The sequence below is a fragment of the Mytilus californianus genome, unplaced genomic scaffold, assembly GCF_021869535.1.
Source record: "Mytilus californianus isolate M0D057914Y unplaced genomic scaffold, xbMytCali1.0.p SCAF_6, whole genome shotgun sequence".
Classification (NCBI taxonomy): domain Eukaryota; kingdom Metazoa; phylum Mollusca; class Bivalvia; order Mytilida; family Mytilidae; genus Mytilus; species Mytilus californianus.
Genome location: NW_026262712.1, coordinates 61630933 through 61643631, shown reverse-complemented (window position 1 = coordinate 61643631; position 12699 = coordinate 61630933). Strand labels below are relative to the sequence as shown.

The 12699-nt window shown below is 30.8% G+C and overlaps 1 protein-coding gene across 7 annotated transcripts in view; it reads right to left on the bottom strand.

Annotated features, from left to right (window-relative positions):
* Positions 1-12699, bottom strand: part of LOC127704151 (rho GTPase-activating protein 190-like) — a 253363-nt gene that overhangs the window by 82575 nt on the left and 158089 nt on the right. The window lies entirely within an intron of this gene.

Sequence of the window (12699 nt, the reverse complement as noted above, 5' to 3'; positions counted from 1 at the left end):
TGGCTAATGTCTTAGTAACCCAAATAGCAACTTAATTAATTAGTACGTAAGGGCTGCAGATACTGGGAACAACCCAATCTGATTGGTTAAAATGCAATGTATCTCTAACAATTTATAACTTGTTTTTAATATTCTAATACAAAAAGCGACAATGTGTTAGCTTTCTTTCTGTTTCATTTTAGTGCTTAAAAGAAGGGCTTTTAGAGAACAGTCTACACCTAGCCAAGAGCAGTGTTTGAACTCACAACCTCTATGAGATAAACTACATGTACCAAGAACACTTGGCCACTGAAGCCCCTCTGTTATCCACTGTAACAACATAACATACATTTATCATGTTTATATGACTTATAAATGTTTCAACAATAAAGACACCAACTTCTTTGTATTAGATACACCTACGAGGGTGTTAGTCCGATTGGGTGTATCTAATTTACACCAAGATATTATTGTCAATGAAGAATTATAGTTTTCAATAATTTAGGAGGGGGGTCTTTCAGTGATTTGACCATATGTTATTGAAAAGCATGATAAATGCAACTGGTATCCAATTTCATTTAACGACATCTTGGTGTAAAGTATATCATCATTGTAAGATTCTAATCTTGTATTTTCTGTATTTTTTAAATACACAAAGTTTATTTTCATCTGATGCTTTCATTATATAAAAAAATCCCATAATTTACATGTGAATTTATAAAGAGCTCATGTATTCTTTTATTTTCCATGTTTTGTTCTCAATTATATCATTTCATAATCAAATACATGTTGTGTACAAGTACATCGTAATTGCCTTTGTTAAAACAGAATATTTCAAATGTTTTTATCAACAGATGTATACTTAGTTATCTGACCAACTTCCTGACCATTACAAGGGTCAAAAATATTTAGTCTAGCTATTAATAAAACAACATTACTCAGAGTAAATTCAGCATCAGCCATGAATGTTGTAGATAATATAACAGATTAGAACTAAGATAATAAACAATATAGTTTTCCTAGTGTACTGTATGGTCAATGCAAGACTCAAATATCCAACTTCAATAAACTTGATATACATTTAATAGATATTTTTTTCATATATAAATATTTAATATATTATCAAACAATTTTATCTGTCTTACACCAAGATGTCATTAAATATAATTGGATATTCTGCATTTAACCTGCTTTTTTTTTTTTTATAAAATTAGGTCAAATTGCAGAGAGACCCTACACATACCACACCCACCCCCATTTCCTAAATAATTGAAATCTATCATTTTGCAATTACTATAATATCTTTGCCAAGTTGGTGTAAATTAAATACACCTGATTGGGCTAACACCCTCATGGGTGCATCTAACATGTCTAATACAAGTTTAAAAGTATACGACATACATGTCGTATACGTAAATCAAGTCAAAATAAATTATTTCTGATATATTTTCATCTCTGCTCCCTCCTTCCTACTGGTCAAGCTTCTCCAAATCCATATTTTCTATTTATAACAAGAAGCTGAAGTTATAATGTTAATAAGTATACCTAAAAAAAATAGATCGATACATACATGTACTCACTAATTACATATCTGACCCAGATTATATATAAACTGTAAATTATATACAGTAGACGTCTGTGTCTATAAGTGCATGTACATGTATCATGTGTATGTAGAGAAAGAAATTGACATTCTTTACATACGTAAATCCATGTACAAATTTCCACAAAAGTGATATGTATTAAAAAAAGTTTATTTAAGGAATTGACGTGAAGCGTACATTTCAGGATGTACTTTAGACTTAACTTGAGACACTTGAAGATGATCCACGATTTCCGATGTTATTTGCTATTGTTTACCAAAACAAACTACTAAGGTGTCATATTTTCTACTTTATATTCATATATGAAGCATAAAATTAAACGTATTATACACCAAAAAACCTCCATATATGATTATGTTTACTAGTTTTTCATGGAACTGGTGTGTTCAATTTGAATAATTAGAGCCAAGTATTTAAAGTAACATTACTTAGCTTGAACAAGTTAAACAGCTTGCCACAAACATTAAGTACAATGTGCATTGTTTTGCAATAAGTACTTGTCACATTCACTTTTTACTATAGATTTCATAAAACACTGGGTCTTTTTTCAAAAAGAAATTGTGAGGTCATTTATATAAAGTATATATATAGTAAAAAATTAGGAAATAAAACTATGTTTTTTACTTCAAAAAAAATATTGTAAGGTCATTTATACATGTCTAAAAGTATAAACCAAAAAAATTGAAGGTGACAAATTCTCATTGCATAACACTGTACCTACAGAAAAAAAAATTGTACATGTATGTATATGATAAAAGACAAGATCTGACAATTTGCCTTATGTCTAGGGACAGGAACATGAAATGAACAATTTGAAAACAAGCTTAGGGTTAAACATGTAATGATGCTGCTTACTATCAATGATCATGTAATCTTTAATTCCTGACTTCAATATCCATTAAAATCAAATGCATAAAATGAACCAAAACTAAATTACACAGGGTAACATTTGAAACCATGTCTGATGATACAACAAAAACAATCAATGTCAGAGAAAAATGAACCTTGAAGCACAAAATGAAGGTTATTTTATCTATATATTTCCCTTCAAAATTTTGTAGCCAATTTCCTAAAATGCACCATTCCAACAGGAAATAAAAATACTGTATCTTTTGTTAAAAAGAATAAAGTGTGTTAAATAAACAATTGTATACATATGAATTAAAGCTACTCCTAAATCCAATGTTTTCATATAGATAATCTGATATTGATTTCAAGGTGTAATATTTACACACATGACTGCATGCAATGTACAAGTTGTTAATTTCATGAATGAAATACACAGTTGTATATAGGTACAGAAGTAATAATCTGCATTCTATATCTGCATATATTTTATGAATGGTACTTAAATGTCCCCTAATCTTTTTATTAATGAGCCACAACAAAGATAAGCTATCATACATGTATGTCGTGTATGTAAATATTACTTGTATTTATAGATAAAAATATCTACATGTACATATTTGAATGTTCATACCAGTCAAAGATGAAAATTAATAAATATTTCATTAGAAGGAAGTTTTTATTTTATCATCCTTTGATCTATCTTTTTAAAACTGTATTTCCTTTACGACTATCTGCAGGGAAATTGCAATAAAATAAGGTGTTTTTTAAAATTTGGTCATTACCACTTTTAAAATAAAACGAAAGTTAGTTTGAGATTGTACCAAAAGACTATTTTCTGAATGATGTGAAATCTCTCAAAAATGAAAAAAATCAATAATATCCCCCTTTTTATCCCCAATCGGAACTGATACACCAAGTTTCCTTGATCAGGGTGATTTAGTCTTTATTTTTGTATCAGTATTATTTTTATACCTGCAACATTCTAAACTCAATTTTCTCTATAACTAAGTGTGTCAACAACCTACCAGGAAAAGTTGATACAGTCCCAATCTGTTAATTGTAAATTTCAAACCATTAATAAAAAGAAAGTGCCTCAAATCCGATTAATACCTAAATATTCATAATAATTCATTTATTCAGTACACTCATTTTATGATACACATACTATTATGCACTGTACTCACAGATACTGTACTGTAGAATACACAATATCTTATTATGAATTAGTCAATCAAAATTGTAAATGACTAAGTCAACAACAACATGTGCTACTCTGAATACACATCATGGAATTTTGAAAATTTCTATATTGATCAATAACAAAAAAATACAATAATCCTAAGACCGAAGAAATACCAATGTATCAATATACCTTAATCTTGGGTCTCTCTTCGGAATCTATGTACATTAAACAAACACACAAATTACACTAACAAGGAAGACAGTCCAAACACACTACGTACATGTGCCCGTGTTAATCACACCACCTCAAAATGGTAAAATCCCCAATCAAAAAATAGAAACTGACAACCTACTTAAGTAGCCATAAATCTGATGAATCTATAATTAGTATAACAATTGTCAATGCAATTACTCATATTTATATCCACAGAAAACTTTATTTATTTACACTTAAACTATTAAGTGTTGTCATGATGGTTTAAAATTTTTCAAAACAATGTCTATTTCAATTTTAAATAATAATTCTATGCAATTTGAATAAAAAAACCTTTGAATATTCTAAATTTTACCTAAACACAGATTTGTAAAATACCAGAAATAAATCAGAATATTCCAATTCAATAGAACACATTTTTAAGAATTTGTTCCTTATTATCAGGAAGTATTTATCTATCTGTCTGCTACACCCTTGGGTACCCCCCTGAAAATGTGTAAAAATGCACCTTAACCTTCTACCTTCCAGTGCTGACACAAAGAAATTAATGGTGACTAATGAATGAAATCTATTTCAAAGTACAATTATCATAATCAATTTTACAGGTTAAAAAAATCAATTCCATGTAACTTGGAGTGATATAATAGTGAAATCGACATTGATATAGTAAAGTGATTAGTCATCTTACATTGATAGAGTTCTACAGAGTATATAAATATTACCTGACGAAATCTTCAACAGGTGTTTTACTGGTATAATTACCTGTTTAATGTTACTTTAACATTACAGTATACATTTTACACATGCATGTATGAATGTAGCAGTGGGAGGGATTTCTAATAATTACTTTCAACTGGAACTGCTACGGAACTAAATTTTTATATTATTATATTTTACACACACAAATCAGTTGTTTTATTATGTCTATAAGTGATTTTTAAATATATAAACAGAAAGTCACATAGACAAAAATATATTCAATGTAGGATAGAAAGTCATATCAATTAAGAACTGAAAATCACTCAGACACAATTGTGTCAATTCAAATCTTTCTTAAACAAAATTTAATAATGAAATAATAGTTGTTAGACAAAAAAAAATCTGATAATGTGGCTTATTTGTTAATTCATTTCAGTGCTGTCATTGTGGCAAGAAATATACCCTTAGAATGACTGAAATTTGATAAATCCTCATTAAATATTTGTTAATGAACAATTTCCTTAAAAAAAACTGAAATAAATGTAATTGTGCATATTGTATAAAAGGAATAATTAAATACATTCGAAGGATTTGTAAACTAATAAATTGGGTTTTTTTTGTCCTACAGATTTTGTTACTTTTTGTCCCGTATCATTTTGACCTGTGACTTTCTGTCTCCTCACATGTACTGCGAGATCTACTGTAGGGTCGGACAGGAAAAGCTTCATTTTTGTAAATGTATCAAAACAGTCAAAATATGAACATGATGAAAAAAAATAAGATTGTTTGGTATTATGGCTAAATTTGTATGGAAAAATTTCCTCCTTACATACATGTATGAAGTGAATAATCCTCATACCCACTTTAACTCTTTAACACTGCAAACAATTTGTAGGGAGGGCATCATCAATTATAAATACATGTATTTATGTCAATTTATGTATAAATACATAAATAACACAATGTACATGTATGTATATGTAAATCAAATGCCACAATGGGTTTGAAAAGATATCTCTGTTGTGAATTTTGATTTGTATCCAGGGATTTTCAGCAACATGAACATGTAACTTAGGTCTGGAAACAAAGTCTCAGTGGGATATTCACAGCCAAATGTTATTAATCTTGACCTACTGTAAACCATAACTTCTATTTCTAATTTTTTTGTCTGCCACTGCTTACATAGCTGACTATATGGTATGGGTTTTTCTCATTGTTAAAGGCCTTACACTATAGTTGCCTATAATTGCTTACATCCACTTCATTTGAACTTTGGTGGATAGTTGTCTCATTGGCAATCATACCACATCACCGGGTACCTTATTTTTACTTATCAAAAAGAGAATTCTGAAATCAACAAAAGGCTTTAAATTTTCTTTTGGTGTTGCACAAATGTATTTCTGTTCTAAATATTCAATTTGTGGCCTCTCTTTATCAAGTGACACTCTCCTTCAAGAAATTACTTGTGTCAAATTTTAACCTTTAAATTAACAAACATTTTTGTGGCTTATAATGCCCATATAAAAGCAAAGAAACTATGCTATATATTTCAAAGTCCCAAGTCCTGTAAGATCTATATGTACTTTGTAAATACATGTACATGATACATTTTTCATCTTCATGTGATGGTCACAAACAAATGACCACTTGAGGGTGAAACGATTTCTCATGACTCAAACAATAAATAAACATCTTAAAAATAACAATGATGATGTACAATGTACATACAAAATGAAAATTTTCATCTCCAACGGTTCAGTAAAATAATTTACTTTGCCTGCAGATTACACTACACAGTGCATTTAAGGGGATTCTGTATAAACTCACCCCAACAGTCAATGACTGTGAGTGAATCTCTGAGAAACAGGGTGATTGAAGGTGATAACACTTCCATCTATAATCTTTTCATCATAAACAGTTGTAAATGTACAATTTTATACCTAGGCCATTGAAAATTGAATGTTGGTTTCCCCAAACACAAAAAATTTTAAGGTGTCAACAGGCTGGTAAGCTTTTTATTTCATTTAATATATATTTTTTGAAAAAAAACTTGACATTATATCTTGATCTACATTGTGATATTATTTATATAAGCTATTTAATGATAAATGAAACATTTTTTAAAGAAATTTTCAGATAATCAAAGCATCATTAATAATGGTCTTAAGGATGTCGCTGATTTTGTTTTTCACTTTTTGTCAGATAATTGGAATCCTCTTGTTTTATCCATGTAGTGTCATTAAAAATTTTTCCCACTAACCCTATTTTTCTTTTCATAATTTTATCAAATATAGTTTAAAACGCCATTTTAAAAAATTCTTGTTATTTAGGGAAAACCAACAATTTTTTTGGCATGGCCCTTTGAAAATACGTAAAAATATTTCAGTGATTCTTACAAAATCACCAGCTTTACTAGCTCTGAAAAATGACCACCAAGAATGATTTTAACTGAATCAACCTGTGTATATGCATACATGTACTGTTCAAATATCTTTCATGAACATGTTCAGATTTTTATCAGCATCAATTGGTTAAAACTTCAGGGATATAGATATTCATTTAGTTAAATGTTTCAGAACGTGTTATCAAGGGTTCTCACTAAGAAGAGTTCAGGAGTTCTGGACTCGTGAAAGTCTGTTTGGACTGATCAACTGAGCACATATACCGTATATCAGGTTTTTTTCACGATTTGATGACAAAATGGGCAGGTTAAATTTTCACTGTGTATAATTTTCGCTAAATGGGAAAATACATGCCAAACAATCACCCTATTGAATTGTTAAGATGTAAACAACATAAACTTGATTGACTGACAGAGAATCGATAACAAATAAATACAAGTATATTTCATAATTTTATATCAAAAGTTTAAAAAGAAATCTAAATTTGATGTCATTTACTTGCTGTGGACTGAAATAATAAATATAGAGCAATATTACATTTCATCTTTTCACTGTTGCCCATTGGACCTGTCATGGCCAAAAATCTTTTATGAGAACCTTGGTTATCTTTAATTTGATTCAGAAAGATACATGTATATCATGTATATTAATTCCATTTATCTATTATCTCTGATCATGATGATTGGTCATCATATATATATATATATATATTTATAATTCTTTGAAGGCTAGATGGTGCTTACATGTTTTGGTTTCAATGATAGAGTAACTAAATTCAAAGTGTGAAGTCAAAGTTCAGTATTAATTTGAACTTAAATTTCCTTTCCTTATGACTTAACACCTTTAAAGGACAGTCACCTGACATAGAAGAGTGTCTGGTAGTAGTGTTTTTCATAATAAGGAATAATGGGACTAAAGGTGCAGAATACTGGGTAAAGGGTGCAGAATAATGGGCAAAAGGTGCAGAATAATGGACTAAAGGTGCAGAATAATGGGCAAAAGGTGCAGAATAATGGACTAAAGGTGCAGAATAAAGGACAAAAGGTGCAGAATAAAGGGCAAAAGGTGCAGAATAATGGACTAAAGGTGCAGAATAAAGGGCAAAAGATGCAGAATAATGGGCAAAGGGTGCAGAATAAAGGACTAAAGGTGCAGAATAAAGGACAAAAGGAGCAGAATAATGGGCAAAGGGTGCAGAATAAAGGACAAAAGGAGCAGAATAATGGACTAAAGGTGCAGAATAAAGGGCAAAAGGTGCAGAATAAAGGACTAAAGGTGTAGAATAAAGGTCAAAAGTATAAAGGACTAAATTTATAAAGAACAGGGAAAAATGGTTTACAAATTATTAAAGAATACAGAATTGATACCCTCATCTAGACCCTCAAATAATATTATTTAGCAAAATAAATTAAACAAGTGATAAATGAAAAAAAATTAAAAAAATTTAATATTTATATTTTCCATTTGTTAGTTAATTTAAAAAGTATGGCAATACATTATTACTACAATGTATATTAAGGAATTGAAATTGCCAAAAGCCTATCAATCTGAATCTCCTAAAATTTTACGTGAGCTTCTGAAATTTTGTATACTGTAAATTCAGAAATTATTGCGTGCATTTATTATTGCGATTTTTGAAGAATGGACATACATGTAAATGCGAGATTAATTATTGCGATTTCAGGAAAATATGCACACAGATATATGCATCAGATATCAGAATGCGAGTTCTTATTATTGCTATACTCACCCAGTCGCACTATCATGATTATTTGCAATAATAAAAACCTCGCATTAATTTCAGAATTTACAGTATGTATGCATGATGAAATAACTGTTGGATACCAAAAATACAAGACTTGACTAGTCACTACTAAATTGTACATATGTATGAAAATTTCTAAGTTCCATCCCATCTTTTTCATCATCCCATGACAGCTGTCACATGATGGTCACTATGACCTCTTGAGAGTTCAACTTTTTATTTTCTTTACTGTAGCTATATATAGTCAAAAAACAAACATCTCTAAAAATAATTATGATCAATTTATCATACATATGTACATGTATATACATTGTAGGTACATCCGCCCACGATTATTTCCAAAAATAGATTTTTTGTTTGTTAAATTGCCCAACACTAATTATAAACATGTCAATTTGTACAGGTAAACTGTGTGTAAGTAAGTTAACTGGGATCCAGTATTCATTGGTCCCGATGGTCCTAAATTCTGACTTGGACTTCTAAATAATTCTAATTATCAGTCCAGCGGCTAATTGAGTTTTTTTTTCCCTGTGATATATTGTTTGTATACAATTGTATATTGATAAAAAAAAAATCAAACAGGGCCATAAAATATGTGATGTTCTTTTTGTTCAATCGCTAACTCAATACCCAAAAAATGTCAACAAGTATTGTGTAAAAGACGGGGTAAAATCATTTCCAACTAACAAAAACAACTTCGACAGTTAGCCGCTTTACCAGAAATATACATTGTAGGTACAAAAAATGTAAATGCAATACCTGATCTGATTCCGGAACCAGATAAGGCTATTTCAAAGTATGTAAAACAAAAAAGAAAGTTTTGCCAACCGACCAACCTTTTTTTGAGATGGTTACACACGTATTTTTTCTTGGACTTACCAGAGGCTGTTACCATGGTTACCAGACATTGCATTATTGAAGTTCGTGTAACTGTCGATTCATTGATTATCATGGGTACCAATTTTCGTATATTATGGAAAAATTGTTTTTTCATTGAAATTTGATTTCATGGTTTTACAAAAGTCTGCATACATGGTGTTACGCAGCGTACAATCCTATAGAAAATTGGTACTAATTGAACATTGTCACCTGTATCCACAAAATCCACGAAAACTTGGCATCCAACAGATAATAATGATTCCACAGTAAGTAAGTTCAATTATATATCCCCTTAACAAGTATGACCCATAAGTTTTAACAATATTCATCTTAGCCATTTAGAAGGAGTTGGCTTACGAGAGACAACATGTTGCAATATGGAAATAAGTTTCAATTGTTTCCCTTTTAATACATGTATGTACAATGTAGACTGTAGGACCAGAACAATATTCCTTAATGCACATACAAAGGTAGTGTGTTACAACTGTGTAAAGTTCAATTAACATGATTAATATATGTCTAGCTGTTTATGAGGATTTGGGATAACAAGGTACAAAAACAGACGACAGGGTGATTCCCATAGTTTGCAATAGTCACCACCAAAACATTGTTTGTGGGGGATATTACCATTAATTCTAATATGATGTTCTTCCTTCACTTTGGAAACAAAGCCATGTTCTAATTCAAATAAAACATGGGCTGCACGTGATTGACGTCACAATTGAAATTGTGACGTCAGTTGTTTTTTTAATAACGCCGGAGATCAAAATGGACATTTGTGTTGGTGTTCCTCGCTAGGAAATTAAATCAAATATTTCTAAAAGTAAGTTTACATAAACCTATTAATTTTTTATCGTGAAACAGTTGATTTTCCATAACGTTTTGGCTTCATAAAATAAAAATGGCTGCCTTTCGAACGTGTATTATAGGTTTGCTTCAAACTACCAAAGTTCTAAATTTTCCTATTAGAATCGAAATAATTTCTATCATGCCATGCTCTTTGCTCATTCTAACATGGGTAGGCATTATATTTGTCAACATTTTACACCTCGCTGACACTCAGTATAAAGATATTGACAAATATAATGCCTTAGTACCCATGTTAAAATGAGTATAGACATGACATGAAAGAATCATTTCTTACATACTGTAAATGTCAAGTATCACCCCAAGGTCCCTGCCCTTATTTTTTAGTGTTTCCTACAGGAGGGTTTTGGATGTCATGGCGCCTTGCCACATTTTCTGGACAATGTTGACGAACTGCCCTTTTTGTGTAAAAAAAAAATGTTTTGGAATTCCATAATGTGTTTGATCGTATAAATGTTTTTAACCCTTTCACCAATAGCCGCCCTGACAGAAGCTACTCCGAGACAATGGCTTCCCTGTCTATTTGGACACAAGTGGGAGATCTTCATATTAGATATCAATAAAAACTTGTCTGTAGTTATCTATCTCTTTATTTTATTCACTTACACCATGGACACAGTTTTGTTAATGTTTTGATAAATTTTTAGTCAGAAAACGGCAAAAGTTTGAAAATTTTAACGAGGTTGTAGAAATGCCTTACACTGAACGATGTCCATTCCAACGGCATTTAAAAGTATACTAGTCTGGCTTCAATTCTTCCAAAAAAAATGTACCCTTATTTCAAATTCCAGTAAATTCCGTAAATTTCATTTGATTTTGACATGGTTTTCAACAAAGGGAAGTGCCATGTTTACACTTTCATCCGGGCATTAAACTAAGAGAGATAACCTGTGTTCGCAATGTTTTTCAGCGGGAAATATAAAAGAGGTATTCCGATCCCAGTAAACCGGGACTCATTGTCAGCTGTCTAAAGCGTGAAACCAGGTTTCGTCGGCGAAAGGGTTAAGCAACTGAGTACAAAATAAAAAGTTCACATTTGAATCTAATAAGGACAATAACCATTTGTACCTTTACAAATTTTTAAATATGATCATTTAAAGGGAAACCAGGCGATTGTCCGAGTAATAATTTTAGGATGCATGGATTGAATATTATGTAAACATAAATCAGCTGTTTGATTATATTTTCATTTTACAAGTATCACCAACTATTCTGTCAGTCCAGATGTCAGATCACTCAGCTTTCTTACTGTTGATATCTAAATTAAATTAACGTTAAGAGAATACACATGTACAGGTGATATAGTTCTGAATGCATAAATAATGCATGACCAGCTGACCAATTTCTTAGTAAGGGTGATAATAAAAAAAACTTTTTCTGGAAAGATAAATCGTCGATTACAGCTTTTAAGTACAGAGCTCCAGATAAGCTGCGTATTTGCGTGATCACGCAATACAAATAATTAAAAACCCAATGCAATTGCCGATTGCAAGGTTCAATAACCCAATTAATTCAAAGGAAAACCCAATTATATGCCAAAACCATGAGTTCTTAACGCTTTTATTCGCTATCGTTTGCGTTATTTACCCTTATCTGATTACAGTCGTCGCGTAAATCTATTTTTATAATATTTATAATTGGAAATGTCCTTTCGTTCTTAAAATAGAGCCCTGCATCAAGTAGCTGTAATGGGTCCCTGTTGGAATTTTCCGTTGCTCAAAAGGTACACGTGTTTATGAAAACATTTCGATCTTCTCGGAGTTTATCCAATTAGCGTGTGACATGCTGTCATATTTTTTCGAACTGCTCGGGATTTATCATAACATACAATGAATTAAAACGAAAGTAAATGTCCGATAAAAATATTGAATAGAAGCATGTTTTCGGCTTCTTTTTGATAGCTGAGGGAAAGTTATGATGATAACAAGACTCAGCTAGTGATTTTGAGAAGCGTCCATTGAACCCACGGGCGTGTTTGCGTACCTTAACGAGAACATTGCTATAGAACGATAAACACGGGGTTTCGTCAAAAACGAAATCAGTTGGAAAAAGTGAAAGGCCAAATCAATTATGACATGATACGTAGTTGGAAAGCATCGGAAACCAAAAGTTCTGATAAGGGACAACTTAACCCAGATTTATGTAAATTGAATTAAACAAAAACAGTTTATATATTATTATTTTTCATTTTAGTTGATGAATGAATACACATATCCGTTTTTTACGTCAAATTATACAGCTTGACACTTTCTTTGTTTT